General features: G+C 40.5%; 1 pseudogene; it reads left to right on the forward strand.

The window, feature by feature from the left end:
• The first annotated feature begins 367 nt into the window (after positions 1–367).
• LOC127434912 (solute carrier organic anion transporter family member 1C1-like) lies at positions 368–18108 on the forward strand (annotated as a pseudogene).
• Positions 18109–26065: the final 7957 nt, after the last annotated feature.

Genomic DNA, 26065 nt, shown 5'->3' on the forward strand with positions numbered 1-26065 from the left:
GGGGTACCAGAGGGTACTAGAGGCCACGTGGGACCAGAGGGCAGAGCCATTGGGTACTCAAGGGATGGAACTGCTGGAGGCAGTGACTCAGGGGGCAGAGCCACAGGCGACAGTGAATCAGGGGGCGGAGCTGCAGGAGGAAGTGACTCAGGGGGTGGAGCCAATGGAGGTAGTGACTCAGGGGACAGGTCAGACTGGGGGGCGGCTGCTGGGCAGAAGGTGTGGTCAGTGGAGGCCATGTTGGGCTGGCTGCGAGAGACAGAACAGGCAGGTGGCTGCCGCTGGCAGGGGGTCAACCATGAGTGTAGTTGACAGAGAAATGGCCTCTATGGCCAGGAGTACTGCAAGTGGCAGGTGAACGGCCTCCATGACCGGGAGTGCTGGCAGAAGGGGAGCTTCAGTAGACACAAACCCCTCCAGCGAAGCTGCAGCGATGTGGGACCCCTCCGGGCGAGCTGCAGCGACCATAGGAACCCATCTCCTTCTCCTCATGCTTCTGCGGGCAGTAGGAAGAACTGCTGCTGACTCAGATCCCTCCCTCCTGGCGGTCAGCAGCAGGTTCGGCCACCTCCAGATGGCCAGCAGCAGGGTTCTCACCTCCAGGCGGACAGCAGCAGGCGACACTGTGGTCAATATTGATGAATTGTATGGCGAGGCAGACATGGCAACTTGGCATGGCGAGGCAGACGTGGCGGCTGAGGCTTCAGACTCTGGGACGGCCGAGGCTTCAGGCTCTGGCTCTGGGATGGCCGAGGCTTCAGGCTCTGGCTCTGGCTCTGAGACAGTTGAGGCTTCAGGCTCTGGCTCTGGCTCTGAGACAGTCGAGGCTTCAGGCTCTGGCTCTGGGACAGTTGAGGCTTCAGGCTCTGGCTCTGGGACAGTCGAGGCTTCAGGCTCTGGCTCTGGGACAGTCGAGGCTTCAGGCTCTGGCTCTGGGACAGCCGAGGCTTCAGGCTTTGGGTCTGGGACAGTCGAGGCTTCAGGCTTTGGGTCTGGGAGAGCTGAGGCTTCAGGCTCTGGCTCTGGGACGGCTGAGGCTTCAGGCTCTGTCTCTGTGATGGCTGAGGCTTCAGGCTCTGGCTCTGGGATGGCTGAGGCTTCAGGCTCTGGCTCTGGGACCTCGGCAGTCACTGTAGGAGGAGTGCTAATTTCCTCATTTGCCACTCCTACAGTGAAGGTAGAACCATTCAGGAGCAGGGCAAAATCAATATATTATTTAGGAGTCCAATCTATTAACCCTGGTGGCATCAAGGAATAGATGGGCTCCTTTAATCCTGCATGAAAAAACTTCAGGGAAACCTCCTGGAACTCAACAGAGTCTGCAAAAGTCCTGAACAAAATCCTCTCTGGGACGATTCCCTTGGCAGAGAAACATTAGAGCCACTGCTTGGTTCATAGTAAGTCAGGTATTCTGTAACATTGTAGCGCAGAACAAGAAAGATGAAGACAATGATGATGAAGTGTGAACCCAAGTGCAGTATTTATTGACAATGACAAGAATCATGAACTGACCATGTAAACAACGTCAACACAAAACAATACCTGACAAAGGACAATGGCAAACATGAGGACTTAAATACACAGACATGGGTAACAAGTTAACAAGACAACCAATGACAAGACAGAAATAATAAACAAGAACATAGGCTCGTTCCAGATTAGCAATATCTACGCAGCACCGATCACCGGTGATCACCGTGAGGTGCATGATGGTTAGAAATGTGTCTAAGTGTGGTCCGACTTGCTCTGATATCATGCTGACATATGCCAAAAAACTCTCGTGACAGCAAGGTGGCCGTGCCAGGTGGCACAGTCGGGCGCAGTTGCTCTCCCCGACTGCACTGACTAAAGGCACAATGGGAAACGACTTGCTGACGACACAGCTTAATGCTTATAAGCTTAAACAACCGTGATGTTTTGTTCTCTTCTAAAATAATAGATTTTATCACTAATATTATGTTTTTATGTGAGATATTGGCACCTTTGGTAAATATGAGCAAAGAAGGCTGTGAAAAATATGCCTTTATTGTTTATCCTTTTGATCATTCATTCAAAATATTCACAAAAATCTAACCTTTAATTGAAATAAACTAATTGAAAGGGAAATTATGTCACATATCATATTATTAAACAGAAGATAAACTGAAACTTACTTGTTTAATGTGAAAGTTTTTGGAAGTGCTCTTTATTCCTGAATATGTTTGTACAATTTCTGCTTGTTCAATAATAATAAAAAGATATAAATGGTAAGATAAATGTTTATCTGTTCTGTTTTGTCCAGTTAGCTTACAGGCTAACTGTATATTAGCTTAGCATACCGCTCGCTGCTTCTCCTCTTCACATTCATTAAATTTCTCCTCTTTGTCACCACCTACTGATACGGTGGTATGAATTAATTTAAAAGAACTTTCAATTTGTGGTATATTGAATTATTTTACAAACTTTTCATGTTTAAAATCTGTGTGGTTATGGTTAGGTTTAGAGTTATGGATAGGTGTAGGTGTTTATAGTTGCTGCCGGGACTCCGGCACAACAAACAGTGTATGAATTTGGCATCTAACTGATCCAAGACTTCAGGATTTCGCTGGTTATTTGGAGGGGGCGTAACTTGTAGTGGGTGTGCCGGGTAGTGGGCGTGTCTTGTATTAGTCTTGCAGGACACAGACAGACCCCTCTCCAGTTGATATAGTCCTCGCACAAACAACCGCTATCACATAAAGAGAAGCCAACATTAGCATTGGGTACCAGAGCCAAGCGGTTAGCCTAAGATCTAACATACAACAACAACACATACCTTTGGAGCGGAAGCATCCAATACAACTGGTGCACTATATTCCAAGATTTTTGAAGCCATATGATAGGTTTTTGTGAGGAATGGGCAAAATGTAAGTCATTATTTACGTACTTATAATCTTCCCCTCCTCTGACGTTTGTGTCTAGTCTAGTTAATTTTATTTTATTTTTTTAGATATTCATTTCAGTGCTTGCCTTCACTTATTTCTCCAAATCCCTAGTGGCAAGTTACACCAAAAGCACCATCACTCAAATTGAGATGCGGTTTGAGATCCCTAGCTCCACTGTTTGTATCATCGATGGCAGCTTTGAAATGGGTGAGTTGAGATGTGTTGGGCTCTGGTGAGAAAAGAGAGTTCACTCTAAGTGCATTAGATGAGCACTTATACCACTGAATTACTGCTTAAACCATACAAATAAAACTTGTCATTATTTACTTACCCACATTTCATTCCAAACAATGTGCTGTTATTTTATCCATGGAACAAAAAAGGAGAATTTAAATAATTTTCACGCACCTCTTTTCCATACAATGATATTTTACAGCAACCACGGCTGTCAAGATCTAAAAAAAAAGCTCCATAATGGCATCATAACTCATGCTCTATGTTCCAAGTTTTCTGAAACCATAATATGGCCCTTATTTACAGTAGTGCCATCTTTAATTTTTGAGGCTGTGAGGAATTGACTTAGTCTCTTCAATGCAGTGTTATCATAGTTAACAAAAACTGAACTGGGGGGGGCGGGGGATTGGGGGATTAAACTAAACAAATACTTTTTCATATCTCCAAAACTAACTAAAATAAAAATTACAATTGTCTCAAATTCATTTTAGTTTTTGATATACTAGGGTGAATATGGGCAATGTGTGACACTTTTGAAAAATTTTCCATTTGTTGACACTTTTAATTATGATCCAAACACACATAACCTAACATTACACCTTTGAAGAAAGCTTAGTATGTCTTCTACCTTTGTCAAAAGTAAAATGAAGAAATGCTTAACACTGGGAAGTGGAACCTTTGAAGACCCTCTTTTTACCAAATCCCAGATTTTTAAGCAGTATAGTGGGAGAGGAAAAACTATTCTCTCGAAAATAGCTACAAAGTATTTGGAATTATTTTTTTATATTTTCTTATACATTTTTACATCATAAATCATAATGCAACATTTACAAGCATTACACCTCATCATTTTTTGTAATTTTCTTTACCATTGCTTTTCACACCTGCCACACATCCCAAAGTAAAATGATAAATTTAAAACCTAAAAAAGTTAAAGAGATAGTTTACCCCAAAAAATTTAAATTCACTCATCATTTACTCACCCTTATGCCATTCCCAATGTGTATGACTTTCTTCTACTGATCAGAAACAAAGATATTAGAATATCTCAGCTCTGTAGGTCCATACAATACAAGTCAACAGGGTCCAAAGCTTTAAAACTCCAAAAAAAACATAAATGCAGCATACGAGTAGTCCATAAGTGGTTTAATTCATGTCTTCTGAAGTAATCTAATTGGTTTTGGGTGAGAACAGACCAAAATGTAACTCCTTTTTCACTGTACATCTTGCAATTGCAGTCTACAGGAACGATCATGATTTCAAGCTCAATTACACTTAGAGTTCGCAAAGTGCTAGAAAGTGTAATCGAGCTTGAAATCATGATCACCAAGGAGACTGCTGATGTCAAGGTTAACAGTAAAAAAGGACTTAAATGTTGATCTGTTTCTCACCCACACTTATATCACTTCTGAAGACATGGATTAAACCACTGGATTCATATGGATTACTTTTATGCTGTCTTTATGTGCTTTTTGAGCTTCAAATTTCTGGCCACCACTCACTTGCATTGTATGGACCTACAGAGCTGAAATGTTTTCTAAAAATCTTTGTGTTCATCAGAAGAAAAAGTCATACACATCTGGGATGGCATGAGGTTGAGTACATAACGAGAGAATTTTCATTTTTGGGTGAACAATACCTTTAATTGTTTACTTCCCAAAGATTAGTTTAGTAACATTACAAGTTATTTAAGGAAATTCATATGGTTACAATGGGGATCGAGTTTAAATGTCCTTAGTCACTTTACCCATATTCACACTGTTAAACATGATATTACAACTAGAAAGAAGTTACATAAGACTGCCCTGAGAAATGAAATGTTAGACTTTTTAAATTATTCCACTAAACGTTCAGCTTTGGCAGCCATAGAAATTTCTAAAACTAAAATAAAAACTAACTAAACTGAAACTGAGAAAATGAAAACGAAACTAAAACTTAACAGAAAAACTGTGAAAACTAAAACTAATTTGGAATGACAAATTGAATATAAAACAGAAATAAAAATTAAATTAAAATCCCAAAACTATAATAACACTGCTTCAATGGGTTGTACTTTTGTAAAAAATAAAAATCTGTAACAATAGCAGGCTGGATCTAAATGCAGTTATTTAATTAAAAAATTCACAACACACTGGAGAATATGGCAAAACACAGGAGAACCGCAAAACTTGACCACATAGCTATAGTACAGTCTGAAATGAACAGAACGAGAACCAACAATGAACAGAGGAAAACACAGGGATTAAATACACAGAGACTGAAGATTAAACGAGGAACACCTGACAATAATGAACACCAGGACCAATGAACAAAGACCATGAAAAAAGAACTAAAAACCCCATAAACAAACGAAAGACACGAAATGAACAATAAACATACATAGCGACCCCTAGTTGTCGCCCGGTAATCCTTACACTTTCCAAGAAAAAGCAGTAGATAAAAAACTCTGTTCTTCCAGTTTAATACAGCCTTATACATTACATGTCATTGAAGAGACTGTAAGTCTATCCCTCACAGCCTCATTTTCATTCACATCAGAAATTAAATATGGTGTTCCTGTGAATAAGGTCTATAGCTCTGTGTGAGGAACAGACCATCATTTAAGTTGTTATTTGCCAAAAATCTCCCACTTCCATCATTGCTCTCAAATCAAATATGGCACCTATAGTGCAGGCTGGGCATGAGGAAATAATATATATATATATATATATATATATATATATATATATATATATATATATATATATATATTATGTTTTAGATTAACTATTCCTTTAAATATTGACAGTAAAGGTTGATTGCAGGTAATCTGTTGGTCATTACTGTGGTAAGCTACTGTGGCGCTAAGTTTCACAGGCCCAAGATCATTGGAACAGGAGCCTTGCTGATGGCTGTGGGAATGTTGTTAATGGCGCTACCTCACTTCCTTATGGGCCAGTAAGTAACATTTGTACTGGCACTTAAAGTACCAGTGCAGTGCCTTGTTGAGTGCAGTTTTGGTATTTTGACATATGTCCTACTGAAACAGGAAGTTGGGGCCGGACATGTCTAACGGCTCGTCCCTTTTAAAAAAAAATAGCTAGCAGGCCAGGGGCGTTGCTAGGACAAAACATTCGTGGCTCGAGCCCTGAATGATTTTAGTCTAGCCCGAAATGTTTTTTGGTCAGAACTGCCCAGGTGTTGAGTGGAACTGAGGCGGGAGTTGTTGGTTATTGCTCTATTACAAAAATCGAGAGTTCATGGCAAATTTGCCACAAACTTGCCAGAAATTGTCCATTGTTGCCAAAGGTTTTCTGCAGGTTCACCACTGCCAATGAAGAGCTGCAAACTTCTTGAAAACATTTACAGTGAATCGCATTTCATATTTGCATTGAAAATAATGAGTGGCAAATGTGCGGAAAATTTGTGGCAAGTTTGCGAGTAGTTTGCCAAAACTCTATTTTTGAGTGGGTTTTTTTTATAGCAAAAAATGTATGCTATTCATCTCAAGGTCTGTGCTTTATGTGTGCTAAATATACTTCTTATAACTTGCATTGAAGCCTGGTTTTCAGGTGGAACCACAAGCTCTATAGATACACTCTATCCTACTGTATCACTGGAGCGTGTGCCCATCAACCAGGCTTCCTTCAGAGATGACAGCTCAGAGTGAATCACTCCTGCAAATCAACCAAGCGAGCTTCACTCAATATCGCGGCACATACCACAAAACTTAAGGAATCCCAAATCCCTATATTCAGGGTTGGGGAGTAAAGGAATACATGTAACGGGAATACGTATTTAAAATACAAAATATAAGTAACTGTATTCCTCTACAGTTACAATTTAAATCATTGGTATTTAGAATACAGTTACATTCAAAAAGTATTTTGATTACTGAAGAGATTACTTTGCATTTTATTGTCATTTGTTTCATTTAATATTTAGTCCTTTCAGATGGAAAACATTTATACATATAAATGATGTGACCCAACACTCAGAATACCTTTCAACAGCCTTTTTCTGGTAATGCTTGTGTCTGTGTGAGGGAATGCATGTGGGTGTACATGTGCTGATACTAAATGCAGTCTGCTGCAAAATAACAGTGTGGGTTTTATAGGGTGTCAGAAAGGGGAGGAAGGCTCGCCCATGTGGATCATTCTGCTGATGGGGAACATATTCGTGGGATTGGGGAAGCCACCATTGGTCCTCTGGGGATATCATTCATAGATGACTATGCACGCCCAGAAAACTTAGCTTTTTACATTGGTGAGTATCTTTAATGATGTCATATAATCAGAAATATAAAGGAAAAAAAAAAAAAAACTCGCAGAACTCATAACATCCTCCCCAGTTCAAAAAAGCTGCCAATTCGACTTGTAGTGAACTTCTGCAACCTTCAGATGCCAAAAACTTGAAACATTTGACTGCTGAAATTTACACATAAACAGTTGCTATTCGATCACTTGAAACTTGCCCCAGCCAAGCTGTAGCACCTGCTGCTTTGCATAACTTTCCGAGGGATCACAGCATTAGAACCAATTTGCTAAAGTTTATATTTTCAGGCGCTCTCACTGATAAATTGTACAGATTCATATAAGTTGGCTTCGAGTTGGCTAAATCTAATGAAATCGTACAAGTTGGGTTGTACGATTGGGTCGTTCGTGAGTTGACTCTCCCTCGTCTCCTTCTAAAATGCGACAATTACTTTCTTCTGCCATACAAAACATAATCTTTATGCTTCAAATTATCCTTACAGACTCTACTCTATGGTTAGGTTTAGATATGGGGTTTGTGCATAAAATTAATAATCATGTACACAACGTCTGACACACCGAACTTTTGCTTACTTCCGCATTACACATACAGGTATTTGAACGTCTAGAATTCATACAAATTCATATGAGCGAACTTGTATTATTTCATATGATTTAGCCAACTTGTACGAATTCTTACGGCTTTTCATGAGATCGGGCTGCAACATTTCAGTCTGATCTTAAGAATTTGAGTGCCTGACTACCACCCCTGGAGTCGTGAGTTCGAATCCAGGGCGTGCTAAGTGACTCCAGCCAGGTCTCCTAAGCAACCAAATTGGCCCGGTTGCTAGGGAGGGTAGGGTCACATGGGGTAACCTCCTCGTGGTCACTATAATATGGTTCTCGCTCTCGGTGGGGCGCGTGGTGAGTTGTGCATGGATGCCACGGAGAATCGCGTGAAGCCTCCACACGCAATATGTCTCTGCGGTAACGCGCTCAACAAGCCACGTGATAAGATGTGTGGATTGACGTCTCAGATGTCTCAACAGTATCGGTGCTGTGTTTTGGAAAGAGGGGAAGTGGCTAAATCAACAGCTCAGTCTGGTGGAAGTTAGAAAGACTAAAATCACTTACAGCACCTTTAAGGTTGGGGGAGGTATTTAAAAAAAAAGGATTTTAAGCAACAATAATCCCACAGTTCACAGCAAAGTACTGTTGCTTATTTTACATGTGAAGAGGGCATTTACATATGACAAATTACAGCAAACTACAGCCTGTTAAATGCTAAAGGTGGATTTATACTCCTGCTTTGAACCTATGCTGTAGGCTCGGTGTAGTTATGGCTGTTACAGTGCAGTCACTGCCACAGCCTTATGTGGACCTCTCCAAAAATGTAACTACACATCGCATCTGACCAAAACAGCTGTGACTGGTTCGCTTTGTAACCAGAGACCCTCCCAGAAAGATAACTTGAAACTCTACATAGCGCAAGCTGATAGGTCTTTTAAACATGTAATCTGTTAGCCAATCAACTTGTGTACTCTCTCTTTGTTTAACATTTAAATTGCCTCAGTAGTTTGCAGGTAAGCCAGTTTCACTATATCGTGCTACGAGAGTTTTCTCTCTGAAACCCTCCTCCTCCCCAGCATCACAGTCTAAACCTTCTTCTGGGGAATTGTTTGTGCAGTCTAATTGTGCAGCAGCAGCATGTCCTACATGCTTGATCCAACATGTCTGTGTTTGTTTTAGCATTAGCAAGTCTTCGTACTTGCACCAAACTACAAACTTTTCATTTCCTTTGTCACCTTAAATTTATTCTGAGAGTTGTGATGACTGAACTGAGGTAACTTCGCGTTTCCTCCAAGATTATCTCAACCAAGTATTTATTAAGACAATTATTATTACTTTTTTTTTTTTTTTTTAGCATGGAGGGTCAAAATAGCCAGAAATATTTATTTATCATTAATTATTAATCATTTAATTATTAATTAAGTAGACCCTTTAATATCATCAGCTTTCCCATGTCTCTCATGTAATTCATATTTTGAAAATGTTATGGAGAGTCTTCAGTCAATTATTTATTTTTCTTTCATGGCAATTGGATTATAGGGTGTCTGCACACGACTGGAGTGATCGGACCGCTGTTTGGTTACTCGCTTGGATCTATCTGTTCTAGTCTTTATGTGGACACTGGCTTAGTGAACCAAGGTGAGTTTGGGCAGTGTTTAGACACTGTTATTTACATACAGGTGGTATATTGTCAAATTACAACCTTATAGGTCACTAAGGCACAATTTACACCTTGCATTAATATGCGTTTCATACCCAAATAGAATCTGGATATTCTTTAGCTGAATTGCATTTACACCTTGCAGTCAAATGCGTCTCCACTGTGATCGGATAGAGATCCTATGAAAGTGACCCGCACAAAATGGAAAACGCTACTAACATATTACATTAGAGCCTGTGTTAACTGAAAACTTTGTCTTTTTTTAAGCAAATTTTAAAAACACTGGATAATTAAAATGTTTTCTATCACTTTAACAGTCAGGGTTTTTCATTGATTGAAAAATGTTTGCTGGCTGCCACAGCTAAATTATCTTCGATATTCATCTCGTGTTCGGCGCCTTGTATGCGTCTCATCTGAAACACGCAAGTGAAGCCTGGTTTATGAGATATACGAACGAGTGGGTTTTGAGGAGAGAGACAAGATATTCTAAGTGTATTCCAATGGAATGATTCATGGAATATTGTTCATAGTTCAGGTGAAAAGATTGCAAATGGCATTGTCTGTTGTGTACTTCATATTGGAATGGCAGAATTAACAGAAAAAGGCAAGAACACAACATAGCGCTTTAACAATGGATGACTGCCCTTACAAAAAATATAAACTAGCCGCAAATTTGTAGCAAATTTGCCGCTCGTTATTTTCACGTGCAAATGAGCATTTGATTCGCCGCAAATGTTTACCAGAAGTTTACAGCTCTTTGGCGGTAGTGGTGAACCTCCGGCAAACCTTTGGCAAAAATTGACAATTTGCCACAAGTTTGTCGCAAAGCTCATTTGTATGTGAAAATGATCATTTGCCATGAACTCTCGATTTTCGTAAGGGTGTAGCACAACTTCACATAATGAATAACTGATGTAGTTGAATCCGGATAACGAAAACGCATTTGCTTTTTCCTGACCGCCTCCGAATGTGGTTTCAGTGATCCGATCACGATCTGATCACAATGCGTCTTGGGTGTATTTACATATGTCATTTAATCTGATTGCGATCCGATCACTGAAAATACATGTTAATGCAAGGTGTAAATGGGGCCTACGTGTCACGTCGAGGTTTATTCAGACATGTACCATGCAAGTAAGGAGTATAGCAGGTGTCGGTAACCTTTTTGACATGGAATGCCATTTTTTAATTTCCTGGTCAATGGCTGTCAACAAAAAACAAAACAAAAAACAAACAAACAAACATGCAAATGTATGCGATTTTACAAAGTATGAGTCCACTTGTGAAAATGTTTATATTTTGCATTTTTCTAATTTAATCTTTTATTTTTGTTTACAAATGATTTTATCAGCATAACAGTTTGAGTGAAAATTTTGTGAAAAACCTGATGATTATGATATAATCATGATCCTGCATGTGCATTTTCACAGTGTCTTGTGAAAGCGCTTTAATGAAAGAAAACCTGTGTTTCACTAAACCGCTTTCACAAGACACTGTGAAAATGCACATGCAGGATCATGATTATATCATAATCATCAGGTTTTTCACAAAATTTTCACTCAAACTGTTATGCTGATAATATCATAAGTTAACACAGGTAATGTCACAAATTCGCTTATTTGATTACTGATCACGAAATTGTGTGGAACCTTAAATATTTCTTATATTATGACATTGTAATCATGTGATCACTAGCACACAAGCAACAGTGAGATAGGAGCAGGCTATTTTATTTATATGAAGTTTTTCGCACCTGCATTTGTAATCCTTCCTCGTGATCACGCAGCGTGTTTTCATCAGCTGAATGGGAGGCTAAACACTATTAAAGTGTGACGAGATTCACGCTGCCCGTGCAAGCCATTTGTGCATCACAAGCCGATCAGCTATTTAGCCCTTTTCGGTGAATCGCACCTGCAAAACCCTGAAACTTTATTTCCAGGTTTAATTTATATTTTGAATAGACTGAAATATTTTTGAACCCCCAGATGTGGGTTTATGTTTTCTCTTTTAATCGTTTAATGTAATTTTGAGTGTGACAGGTTTAAGGAGGGTGTACCTGTATGCGGAATTTCAAGGATTAATAGTGGTGTTTTCATTATTACACCACGTGTTGTTCTGAAAGCAAAAAGAAACAAATGAAACAGAATGTAGGCTGTCATCCACGCAGCCTGACCAAAGCAAAGCGGGCGCGTTTACTCGCGCGATTAACTGAAAGTGAAGAGCTGCCGGCTCATGTTGCGCGAATGGCTTGCACGAGTCTGTTGGGTATACTGCAGTCTCGTCACATTTTAACTTTTTGTTTAGCCTCCTATTCGGCTCATGAAAACACATTTACATCAAGATGTAGACTGGAATGCAGGTGCGGAATTTATATAAATAAAAAAGTACACTCCTCTCTCGCAGTTTCTGGCGTGCCAGTGATTACCCCTCCGCGTGCCAATGTGGGCACGCGTGCCATAGGTTGCCGACCCCTGGAGTATAGTATCCCAGCCGTAACTGTTGAATATAACTGCACATCATTTTTTAAAGTGATCTTACAGATATTGTTTGTGTCTGTATATTTTTTCCCTTGTTATCAGAGAGTGTTACCATCACTCCTCAAGACTCTAGTTGGGTTGGGGCGTGGTGGTTGGGTGAAAACACCTGAACAAGACACCCCCTCATACCAACACCAACACCTACCCATTACAGAGATAGCTAAAGGTATGCCAACCTTACACAGTCAGCAAAGATTCATTGTACTGTATTTCATGCTTAATTAAATCTAATTGATTGAGTTTATGCAAATATAGGTTTAAAGAAAATTTACTAGATGCACAAATCAAATACAATTAATGCTTGACAATTTTCACATATGCTTTGGTAACACTTTATAATGTATTTCATTAATAAATAATTAAAGAACATTGTTACACTGCTCACTTGATTCTGATTGGTGAAATATTTATGTATAATGGCCACTAAATTGTATAATTGACTGTTGTCGCTCTAAATAACTATGCTAGTTTCATGAAAAAATACTCTGTATAGAATTATTAAATTAACGAGTCTTATGTTAATCTTGCTTCTTTAATTTTTTGTAGATTTTGGGCCATCTCTGAAGCGTTTGCTCACCAACAAGATGTATTTTCTGTTCTTGATTTCCAACGTTGTGATGTTCAGTGCCTTCATCATAATTAGAACATACTCGCCCAAGTACTTGGAACAGGAGTTTGGACAGAGCTCATCCAAGACCAACTTTTTCATTGGTAACAGCAATACTAAGTCCACAAAATTGCATGCTGCCATAATTACTCAAAATATTTGCATTTGAACAACAGTAAAAGACTCACATGCAGTTTATTTTTGGCTTTGTGTGTGTTTATATCTGTTTTTGTTTGTAGGAGTGACTACTATGCCATCCGTGGCTCTGGGTGTCTTTCTGAGTAGGGTGATAATGAAGAAATTTAAACTGGGTCTGCTGGGAGCTGCTCAAGTGGCGTTCTTCACCTCTGTCACTGGATTGCTTTGCATGCTGTCAAACTTTGGTCTCAGCTGTGAAAATATAAATGTCGCTGGGGTCACAGAACCCTATCAAGGGTGCCTTTATTTATTTTCATACTCATTATCGTGTAAAAACAAGAAATTTACTTAATAAGCAACATTGCTTAACATTTTAATTTGTTTTCAGAGAATATATCTTGAATGGGCTAAGAAAAATAAACGTTATTCTGTATGTTGTTTCTGTGGCAGATCCAGTGAAGTTTGAGATATAGGTAGCAGTTTATTGTCTTCCTGCAATGCAGAATGTGGATGTTCTGACACTCAGTGGGACCCCTCTCCCTGCCATGCAGGCTGCAATTCCACCCTTGGCACCGGACGGAATATGGTGAGCAATGGCCCTCTTAATCTTGACCTCAAAGAATCCCTATTATATACCTATTATCTACTTTTTCACCAAACAGTTACATTTTTGAGTATTTTAAAGGAATAGTTCCCCTAAAAAATGAGTTCCAAGCCCGCAGGACTTTTTGTCTTCCGTGGAACACAAAAGTAGTGATCAACTTTATATTTCATAAGGCCGGTATTTTTTAAAATACCAAATATCAGCCAATACATTTTACTGTTGGCTTGGCTGATAAGTTTTGCAAGCCGAGACGGTGCAGAGAATCACCTGTTTGCTTGTGAAAGAACCATCTGAGACATACAGTGTGCTTTCACACTAGCACTTTTGGTGCGCACCAGGGTTCGAATGACGTCAAAGTTTGGTTCGTTTGGATGATTGGTACACTGTTTTCCGAACTCAGGTACAAGTCCAGTTTGAAAAGGTGGTCTGGGGTATGGTTCGCTGCTGATATGAACGCATTCATGCCAAATCGCGGAAGTGAAGCACTTTTATTGATGTACAGTTTGCTTCTTTGCAGGCTCCCGATTGCAATTATTACGGTATAATTCATTTCTCATACCTGCTTGTCTCCAAATAAGTTGCCATCATCGAGCAGCTAACATTCTTCACATTTCTTCACAGCACAATCGCAGGCTCACGGTAGACAAACACTAACATTCATCACATCATTGCACATTCAATGCATCTGTGGCAGACAAACACTAGTGTGAAAGTAAAGTTTTGGTGGTAATTCCAAACAGACACATTTTTTATTAAAAGAGTGACCAGTGTTTACATGCACTTAAGAAAATGGTTAATTCCAGGGTTTTTGCAGAAAGCTGCGTTCTGAAACCTCATGTAAACGAGAACGCCTATTTCCTTATGCCGTTTAAGGGATTAAGAGAAAGTGGTTTAACACACCCAGGTTTCACTAGAATGCAACTTTTGTTGCCATGTAAACGCATTTGCGGCGTGTTACAGGTTTTTGAGGAGTGTGCATTGCATGAACAGACCGGATAACAAATGCAATAGGATGGAGCCCAACAACAAGTCAACACAGTGAAAATAATTCAACATTTCTGGGAGTACAGTGGGAAAATCACGTACACTATATACTCAGGTTTGGGGAGTAACGGAATACATGTAATGGAATTACGTATTTAAAATACAAAATATAAGTAACTGTATTCCTCTACAGTTACAATTTAAATCATTGGTAATTAGAATACAGTTACATTCAAAAAGTATTTTGATAACTGAAGAGATTACTTTGCATTTTATTGTCATTTGTTTCATTTAATATTTAGTCCTTTCAGATGGAAAACATTTATACATATAAATGATGTGATCCAAAGTGCATTTGAACAGCAGTGAAACACTTTCTTATGATGTGTTACATTCATACGAGCAGACAGAGAAGTAAGTTTGAAGTAAGTCTGGAGCAGAAGAAATAGAAATAAACCTTTTTTTTTTTTGACAAAAATTGTCAGCTTTACGCTAATCTAAAATGCTGTTTCTAGCCATTTTACATGCACATGTTACCAGGCATAATCATATTTTTTGATCAGGAAAATTCACGTTGGATCATAATTTCTTTTTTTCTAGTAAGACTTTTGATATTAGGGCAAAAATCGTATTCTTGATAATTTTTGTATTGTTTTCCTGTAAAAATATCAAAAAATCTTAAAAACAAGATAATTTGATTTATCTTGTTTTAGAAACAACATTGCATAAGATATTTAGGTTTTTCAGAGAATGTATTTTTAACATGTGTATTTTGTCTTACTGTACTGGCAGAGTTTTTATAGTCAAAACAAGTGAAAAAATCTACCAGTGCTGAAGAAGTAATCCAAAGTAATTAAAATACGTTACTGACCTTGAGTAATCTAACGGAATACGTTACAAATTACATTTTACAGCATGTATTCTGTAATCTGTAGTGGAATACATTTCAAAAGTAACCCTCCCAACCCTGTATATACTATACATATTTATAAACACCAATGTAAAATATCGACGGTCCCTCACATCCGTGTATATGTAATATATATGGGGAATCCCAGAGTTTTATGTGAGAGGGAAAGTCATTTACTATCATATTAAATTGTTTGAAGTTTTACTGTATAAATCAGTATTACAGTATATAAGCCTTTCGGCCATCCTGCTCTCTAGATATCGGCATCGGCCATTAAAAACCCATATCGGTCGATCATAAAAGAAAGAGCACCATAAAAGTGGTCCGCATGACTTTTTCACTAATCAAACATTATTGCTTTTCTCCAGGGCCGCATTTACAATTAATTGAAATATAACATTTGACAAGTTGAGTGCAAGTGAGATTTGAGAACTGTTTGTGGGTAAGACTTTCTGCTAATAACAACAAATTTTGGTCTTTTCCTCAGACAAAACTCAAGTGTTTGTGACATTTAAATGACATTCATATCCAGTTCAGTCACAACCTCTTCCATCAAATGAACACTGACTTCCGTTGATGTTGGTGGTATGGTTCTTTTCTGAGCAAACTCCCTGTCCATCCATGCAGCAATGCATGGACAGAGCAAGGAAAGCAACCAATCAACCAAAATTGCAAGCTTGACCTCCCTGAACTAGTGCAATGCTTGATTTTTTTTTTTTTTTTTTTTTTTGTTTGTTTGTTTAGTTTTTTTGCATGTTGCCTCATTTTTTTTGCTTTGCATGTTTCTATGTTTGTCTCCTTAGACTTTCCATGGTTGTACATGTATCCAGAGCTCAGGTCTGAATGAGGGGAACTCATCTGCAGTGCTGGGACAGTGTTCACGAGAGAGAGCAGCTGCTCTAGAATCTATCTGGCACTGCGGTCTCTCAGCTTCTTTGTGTACTGTCTAGGCAGCACCCCTCTCTTCATCATATCACTGAGGTTCTTTTTCACTTTCCATCATATAATGGTTGTTTGGTCAATCACCTAAAATGCCTAGAATAGCATTGAAGTTACAGTCAGAAATAAAAGTTTAAATAATTTCTTACAAAAACTACAGATTTTTTGTATATCTGAAATTTTAAATCAGATCTACATTATTTTACAAAAATGGAATTTGTATGCATGATATGTAATGTTTGATGAGCACATGTTTTCCAGGAGTGTGGAGCCTGAGCTGAAGTCTCTCTCAGTGGGCATGTTAATGCTTGTTTTAAGAGTCATGGGTGAGTTCACTAAACATACCACACTATTCCTGCAATACTTAGATTACTTAGATTAGATACTGCAGTCTCACATAGCCGGGACTCTTGTCTGGTCCACTTTGCAAAGAAATACCCACATCAGGAGGAAACTGTCTGACTGACACGTAAAGCGACAAAACACGTTTTTTTGTTTGTTTGTTTTTTGTTTATGGAGCATCAGTCTCTGTGAATGGTTATACAAAAAACACTGAATACATTAACAGAAAGTACATAGACTTTGAGCTCAGACTTTGTCCAAAAATAATAGTATTTATTGTTCTATTCTATTTGAATAGTCGAAAGACACACAAATTTGGAACATCATGGCAGTGAGTACATTATGACAGAAATTTCATTTTGGGTGAACTATTACTTTAAATAACTTCTAAAAATTAATTTGATTACCTTTTATGATTTCTATTAAAGGTGGTATTCCAGCTCCAATTTACTTTGGCACTCTTATCGACTCTACCTGTCTGAAATGGGGCAATAAAAAATGTGGCGGAAGAGGAGCGTGCAGAATGTACGACATTCAGACTTTCAGGTGAGCAGATCTTGACCTGACTGGACAAACCTAGATTATTAAAGCTGTGCATCTGCAGGACAACAAAATCATATACCATAACCATTTACAAGTGCAGATGTAGCCTTCATATAAATATCAAGTTAAATAAAATTAGATAATTAATGCATATTAAATGTCCTTCCCCCCGCAGGTTCTTATTTCTGGGACTGAACAGCTGTCTGCAGGTGTTTGGTAATGCTCTGTTCTGGACAGCAGTCACACACATAAAGAGGAAAGTACAGACAGATAAACGAGTATCTGGGAAATTAAAATTGTGTCATGCAGAAGTGGAGAAACCACTGAAAAAATGCTCTGCTGAGGAATATCATGAGGTTCAGAAACCTCTGAAGGAGTTTTTATAATAGCTTCAGGATGTACAGTATATCTAGCCTTTTCCCTTAGCTTAGTGTTTTTTGTTTTGTTTTGTTTTGTTTTGGCACAAATATAATAACTGGTCTTAAATAAAGGCCCTAAATGTAATAACTTTTGGTCCTAAATGTATTAAAGGCCCTACTTATAACAAGAGGCATAAAAAGGCAGACTGGCATGCAATATTTTTAAATAGTGAGACATTTTCACATCCAATGTTATAAATGTTTAATAAATAATGATTCAAATTTTAATTTTAATCAAAAACATGAAATGCCATTATTCATGAGGAAGGAACAGCTGGCTATTATTGTGAGGAATGCGTGTGTGTCATAGTGTTGCTCCAAGTGTGATCTCAACGGCTTAATGAAGTCTATGGCATGTCTAGGTTTTTCTTTTTCTTTTTTTTTCTTCTCCAGTAAATGTGCCAGAAGTGTGTTTGGTTTATTTTAGATGATAATGACGTTGACAGTATTTAGTATAGCGTTATACACAGTTCGGTATTGTTTAATGGCAACTTCATTAAACAAGTTAACATTTTCACTTGTATCTTTGTTTCTATTTTATTGGGATAAATATATTTGTCACTGCATAAAAAGAGTAAAATCTGGAAATATCTGGGCATGGTATACTTTATTGTAATTTCAAGTTTGCTGGATGTATGTGGAAAAAAGCTGCTCTAAGAAACTCAAGTGTTCAGGGGAACACCAAAGTCTAAATGCATCTATCGCAATACATTTACTTCAGGCTACAGAAAACATCTCGGTTACTATCGTAACCTCCGTTCCCTGATGGAGGGAATGAGCCATTGTGTCGATGTAGTGACACTAGGGGTCGCGCTTGGGAGCCCCAAACACCTCAGATCTTTGAGAGAAGGCCAATGAGAATTGGCGAGTGGAATTTGCATGCCACTCCCCCAGACATACGGGTATAAAAGGAGCTGGTTTGCAACCACTCATTCAGGTTTTGTGCTGAGGAGCCGAGACAGGGTCCCAGCCATTTCAGCGTGTAGTACAGCATTGTGGCAGGGGGGACACAAAGTCTCGTTCCCTCCATCAGGGAACAGAGGTTACGACAGTAACCGAGACATTCCCCTTCTGTCACTCACTCGACGTTGTATCGATGTAGTGACACAAGGGGTCCCTGTACGAAATGGCACAACTAGCTGAACCGTGTTACGTGGTGGACTGGCGGTGCAGGTGCAAGCAAGCTGCTGCGTGCGTAGTAGCAGGTGCACCGGTCTGCACGTAGCCTCCCCCAACGGCACAAAAAACTTTGTATAGTTCCCCACATCCCTGGGGGGGAAAGAGACATATCTAGTATGGGAGCAGGACACGCCAGCCGCGGCCTTTTCTCTCTATGTTTTCTCTCCACAGAGTATTCAGTTATTTGGCTGGGGCCATTTTAATGCTCAATATATGCACCGGGGAAAGTGTTCTTTTCCTATCCTATTCTTTCAGGGGGAAAAGACCCCACGGAGACCACATCCTGCCTGGAGGGGAGGTAACATGTGGTAAGCACGTCATGTGGGCTCAGAGCCGCACATGGAAGAGGCATGGTGGTAGGTCCTGCCTGAAAGGGGAGGAGCTCTACAAACACGGCGACTGTCAAAGAGAGACGCAGGTCTGCCAACAGAGAGACCATACTGCGGAAAATACATCACAGCGGATACACCCGGCCAGCTGTCCGTATTCTCGAACTTACCTGTTCGTACCTGACAGAACACGGGATGAAACTGGCTCAACACGGAGATTGTAAAATCTCACAAAGGTATTGGGTGTTGCTCAGCCCGCTGCCCTGCAGATGTCTGCTAGAGAGGTGCCATGGGCCAGTGCCCACGAGGATGCCAGACTCCTTGTGGAGTGTGCTTATATTCCCGAAGGGGCGGGCATGGCCTGGGCCTGGTATGCCATAGCAATGGCATCCATGATCCAGTGGGCAAGCCTCTGTTTGGAGACAGCATTCCCTTTCTGCTGTCCGCCAAAGCAGACAAAAAGCTGCTCAGAGCATCTAAAGCTCTGCGTGCGATCCAAGTAGAAGCGCAAAGTACGCACTGGACACAGCAACAACAGGGCTGGGTCTGCCTCCTCCTGAAGCAGTGCTTGCAGGTTCACCACCTGATCCCTTAAGGGGGTTGTGGGAACCTTGGGCACATAGCCAGGCTAGGGTCTCAGGATTATGTGAGAGTCACCCGGACTGAACTCCAGGCAGGTATCGCTGACAGAGAATGCTTGCAGTTCACCGACCCTCTTGATGAAGGTGAGTGCAATCAGGAGGGCCATCTTCAAGGAAAGGGCTTTCAACTCGACTGACTCTAGCGGCTCAAAGGGGGCTCCACGAAGGCCCAGGAGGACCATGGAGAGATCCCATGAGGGGAACAGGTGTGGCCTAGGAGGATTCAGCCTCCGGGCACCTCTCAGGAACCTGATGATCAGGTCGTGCTTCCCTAAGGACTTACCGTCCACTGTATCATGGTGTGCCGCTATGGCAGCCACATATACCTTCAAGGTGGAGGGGGACAGTTGTTCCTCCAGCCTCTCCTGCAGGAAGGAAAGCACTGACCCGACTGCGCATCTCTGAGGATCTTCAGCTCGGGAAGAACACCAATTCACGAACCGATGCCACTTCAGGGTATAAAGCTGCCTCATGGAGGGGCTCTGGCCTGAGTGATTGTGTCTACCACTACTGGTGGTAGGCCACTTAGGTCTTCCACGTCCCATCCAAGGGCCAGACTTGGAGGTTCCAGAGGTCTGGGCGCGGGTGCCAGATGGTGCCCGTCCCTGAGAAAGAAGGTCCTTCCTCAGGGGAATTCACCAGGGAGGGGCTGTCATGAGGAGTATGAGGTCTGAGAACCAAGTCTGGGTGGGCCAATATGGGGCCACGAGGGTGACCTGCTCCTCGTCCTCCCTGACCTTGCACAGGGTCTGTGCAAGTAGGCTCACTGGGGGAACGCATACTTGTGCAGCCCCCAGGGCCAGCTGTGTGCCAGCGCATCTGGGCTGAGGGGGGCCCCTGTCAGAGAATACCAGAGTGGGCAGTGGGAAGTTTCTCGGGAGGCAAATAGGTCTACTTGTGCTTTGCCGAACCGACTCCAAATCAGCTGGACCACCTGGGGGTGGAGTCTCCCCTGAGGGTCACCTGCTGTGACAGCACATCAGCTGTGGTTTTGAGGTTGCCCAGGATTTGAGTGGCCTGCAGTGACCTCAGACACCGCTGACTCCATAGGAGGAGACGGCGGGCGAGCTGTGACATGCGACGTGAGCGTAAGTCACCTTGGCAATTTATATACGTTACTGTCGCTGTGTTGTCTGTCCGGACCAACACATGCTTGCCCCGGATCAACGGCAAAAGCCTCCGCAGGGCGAGCAATACTGCCAGCAACTTGAGGCAGTTGATGTTCCAACACAGTCGCGGTCCTGTCCAGGAGCCAGCAGCTGCATGCCCTTTGCACATGGTGCCCCAGCCTCGGATACCTGGACACTTGCTGTAGGGGAACTCCTGCCTGTAGAAATGCAAGGTCTGTCCAAGGGCTGAACAAGTGGCGGCAGATCAGCGTGATGGCCACGCGATGTGTGCCACAGAGCCATGCCCATCTCGGGACTCGAGTCTGAAGCCAGTGCTGAAGTGGTCTCATATGCATCAACCCTAGTGGCGTGACTGGCGCTGAGGATGCCATATGCCCCATGAGCCTCTGAAAGTGTTTCAGTGGAACCGTTGTTCTCTGCTTGAACGACTTCAGGCATTTCAGCACCAACCGACTATCATCAAGACTGAGTCTAACTCCATGATGAGAAAAGAGATGCTCTGAACCGGGGAGAGCTTGCTCTTTTCCCAGTTTTCCCACTCTTTTCCCTAGCCGGCTGAGGTGCCTGAGCATGAGGTCTCTGTGTGCGCACAGCAACTCTCGAGAGTGAGCTAGAATCAGCCAGTCATCGAGGTAGTTGAGTATGCGGATGCCCACTTCCCTTAATGGGGCAAGAGCTGCCTCTGCGACTTTCGTGAAGATGCGAGGGGACAGGGACAGGCCGAAGGGGAGGACCTGGTACTGATACGCCCGGCCGTCGAAAGCAAACTGTAGGAAGGGTCTGTGTCGAGGTTGAACCAAGACATGAAAGTATGCATCCTTCAGGTCTACCGCTGCGAACCAATCTTGATGCCGTACACATGCCAAAATGTGCTTTGGCATTAGCATCTTGAACGGGAGTCTGTGCATGCCCGATTCAGAACTCGCAGGTCCAAGATTGGCCGCAACCCACCGCCTTTCTTCGGGAAGACGATGAAGTAAGGGCTGTAAAACCCTTTCTTCATCTCGGCTGGAGGTACAGGCTCTATCGCACCCTTGCGCAGAAGGGTCGTGATCTCCGAACACAAGGTGGCGGCGTTCTCGCCCTTCACCAAAGTGAAGCAGACACCGCTGAACCGGGGCGGGCACCTGGCGAACTGAATCGCGTAGCTGAGTTGGATGGTCCTGGCCAATCACCGTGACGGGTTGGAAAGCGCTAGCCACGCGTCCAAGCTCCGGGCTCCGGGCACTAAGGGGACGATCGCGTTTAACGTTCCTGTGGGTGGGGCCTCATGGCGGGAGGGAGCAGGGGATGCCACGTCGAGTAGCCTCGCTTCTTCTCGAACTCGTGGCTGCGCTGAGGGGACCCTCGAAGCACTTACCTTGCTCCATGGGAGGAGGGAATTTTTGACCGTTCTCATATTCCGTCACAACCACCTGGCCGTTGGTGTGAGTGTGGTGTGACCTGTCGCGCAAAGGCGGGGGGCCTGCGTTCACAGCGTCTAAGTCGCAGGTGCTCAGTGCCCGGTTGCCATGATAACGGCGGTTGTAAACACTGGCTATGTGACCCAGGGAGTGAGGAAACTGCTTTTTTATTGAGAATGTTATCGTATCGAATTGGTATCGGATCGAAAAGAAAATAAGCGGTATCACCCATCCCTATTTGCTGCTACTGAAGTTGAAGTATGGGTAGGTTTAGGTGTAGGGTTAAAGGTAAGGGTTGGGGTAGGGTTAGGTTTAGGATTAGTGGTAAGATTAACAGTGTATCTGCAAATGAAATTAAAAGCAGGTACTTTAAATGTAAGCACAATGTAACAACACATATGTACACAATAAGTACATCAAATGCTTAAGTACATAGTAGTTAAAGACACCTACTATAAAGTGGGTATAAATAATTGAACTTATCTAAAATACTAAATCAGACTGTTTTAGGCAATGGGGGCCTTGGAGTCAAAAAAGTCGACATGCACTGAGCTAGAAGGTCTGTTGGCATGCAATGGAATCTTTGTAACTCCTGGTGCAGTATCTTCCAGTAAAGGAATGTGTGGTATGATTCTTTAGAAAGTCAAGTGTAGAGAATACACATTCAGAATCATTAGATCATTAACTTTTACATCTTGTTTTTAAAATGTCTCAACATGCTCTTTTCGATGTTTGTTTCTTGTTTAAATAGTTTACCCTGTCACCTGTTTATCTTAGCAACATGGAAAATCATGCACGACTCATCACGGTTACTTCAGTGTAATTATGGATTCTATTTAAAAACAACTATGCCATTTGTTATAAAAATTTTTTTTTTTTAAATAGACCGAACACATTCAGAAACTACAATTAATGGTGTTTGTTATGGCAATAATGATTATTACTATTGATCGTAGGGTTATGGATATGAAGAAACTTCTATCCCTAAGTATTCAACTTTGGTGCATAAATGCAAGTCTTGTGCTACAGATATGAATGATATCTAAAGAGGAGAAATGTGCTATTACTTTTCTGAATGACCAGACTTACAATTTTCATCTTGTATAGGGCAATAAAATAGGTGGAAAAATTATTTAGACACATAGAATTAGGGACCTGAGCCATATCTAGAGAGACCAGAATATCATAGAAGCTTGGGAGTGGGCTGTTTTGACATGGTCCAGTAAGCAACCATCCAGAACACATTAGAAAAAAAACGGTTGGATTTACTTAAAAAAGCAGTGTCAAGAGGTTCGACACAACAACGTTGAGTATTTCCAACAATTTTTTTAAGTAACGTCAGTAAGTAATTGCAAACCATTTGGATTTGTTTGTGTTACGTATTATTATTATGTTTTACTTGAACTAACATAAATTCAATTTACTCTTTCAGTTAACAATTGGCTGCAACAGTTCATGTTGACACGGTAAATGTATTAGCATGAACCTCAACAAAGTAGATTCTTACCAGTCTGCTTTGAGTGGCACAAAAATAGCTCATTGGACAAAGCAATAATAAAAAAAAAACGTGTTAAGTATTTGTCTTCCTCAACCTATGCTCAAGCTACACTCTTCACCGAAGTGGTAACCTCCAAAATTCCAACATTACAGAAAATCTTCTAAATCTCAATATAACAAACATGAAATATTAACTATTATCCCATTGTATTTATCATGCACAAAAACACATACAATAAAACACTTAATATCAACATTTACTCTCTCTCCATCCAAAAAATAAATGTATGCTGTCCCAACATCAATGGATTAAGTAAAGCTGAAAAGACACATTTTTTTTTGTATTGAAACAACTCAGTTATTTTAAGTTCACTTGGTTACATGCATTTTTCGAGGAATATGAACAAAGAAAGATTCAGTAAACCTAACGATGGTGAAAATTCTTTTTTTAGCAACTGCATACCAATGCACTAAAACCTACTCAAAATATCTTAAGACCTTACTTACAAATGAGATTTTGTGCATTGCGATGTTTTAATTGGGTCTCATAGATCTTGTGTGTGATTATTGTGTGTTTTTGTATTGTGATGAGAAGCCAAAGGAAATTTCCACGTCAGTGGACAATAAAGTAAACAATAACAACAACAACCATATAGCAACAACCTGGCAACCACCTACAACATTCTAACATGGTGGCAAGCACCACACCTCCAGTAAGTGTTAAAGTTTGTGACCCTTCAGTTCTGATGTGGTAACAAACTCCTAAGCTAAACTTAACATGTATTGTGGCATCACGAGAGGGCATGTACTGGAGGGGAGGTACATTCCGTTGAGATGGCTAGAGCAAGATGGTGCCCTGTAGAGAACTATAACTCCCAGGTCACCATGTGATGAGACCAGTGGCAAGATGGCTGCCTGAGAAAGACTACAAAACCCAGGTTTCCCGTCCAATGAGACAGGCTGTACCCAATGAAGCTGCCCACTTGAGTTGATGAGAAAGGCTGCATAGTATGAGGAGAGGACTGTGTTGAGTGAAAAGAAAGAAACCCTTTAAGTTGTGAAAAATACTTTTTGTTATTATTGTGCTGAGAATAATATTTTGAATTGAAGAACATGTGTTGACCACTTTGAGAGACTTGAAACCATTTTGCTGTGGACTATTAAAACCCACTATTTTTCTGGAACCTGCTTGAGCTGTTTTATTGGTCACATCCACAGGTACAGATCTTCAAGCCCTCTCGATGCCACAGTATGGATAAGATAATGATAAAAAATAGGTGCCTATGCACTTTCAGTGCTTGGCCCCTAAATATTAAAACATTAAAATATGTGTCATATGCAAACAAATGTTGCTAGAGCTTTTTTCAGAGCTATAGGTTCACTTGCCTGAGCCATTTTTGCAGTGACTTGTTGGTGCTAAGGTGCATGAAGCCAGTTCCCTTCACAAAAATTAATTTTCTGAAATATTTGGTTTAAAAAAGGTTGATTATTTATGTTTTTGTTTTTATTTTATTTATTTTTTTATCCCCTTTTCTCCCAATTTGGAATGCCCAATTCTAGGGCTGCAACTAACGATTATTTTGATAATCGACTAATCTAACGATTATTAGAACGATTATTTGAATATTCGGGCAATTATTGCAATGATTAATCAATAGCTCTAAACCAACTATTCAGCTTGTGCCCCAACTTAAAAGGTTGTATTAATCATGCTTGCTAACAATAAAGAGGACAAAATCATCTTTTAAAAATACCTCTAAATGACATTCACTGAATTAAAGAGTAAAAATTTCACTACAAAAAAATCCTATTGTTATCAAGTGTATTTGTCTTTTTTTCCATTTAAAATTGTCTAAAAATCCTTAAAACAAGATACATTTACTTGAGAAGTAACATATAAGATATTTAAACTTGCTTTAAGAGAATTTATCTTAAATATAAGTATATTTTGTATATAAGTGTATTTTTTCACTTGGTTATACTTTTGCGAGTGCAGTAAAGACAAAATACGCTTATATTAAAGATCAATTCTCTAAAAGCAAGTCTAAATATCTTATATGCTGCTTCTCAGGTGAATGCATCTTTTTTTAAAGGATTTTTAGATATTTTAAAATATTTGTATTTTTTTTAATATTATATTCAACATTCTCCAAAAAAAAAAAAAATACAAAAATAAAAAAAATAAATAAAAATAAAAATAATAATAATAATAATATTCTGCAGTATAGCTGCTTAAGTAAATGTACGTTGTTTTAAAGGAGTTT

Source organism: Myxocyprinus asiaticus, chromosome 45 (genome assembly GCF_019703515.2).
Source record: "Myxocyprinus asiaticus isolate MX2 ecotype Aquarium Trade chromosome 45, UBuf_Myxa_2, whole genome shotgun sequence".
NCBI lineage: Eukaryota > Metazoa > Chordata > Actinopteri > Cypriniformes > Catostomidae > Myxocyprinus > Myxocyprinus asiaticus.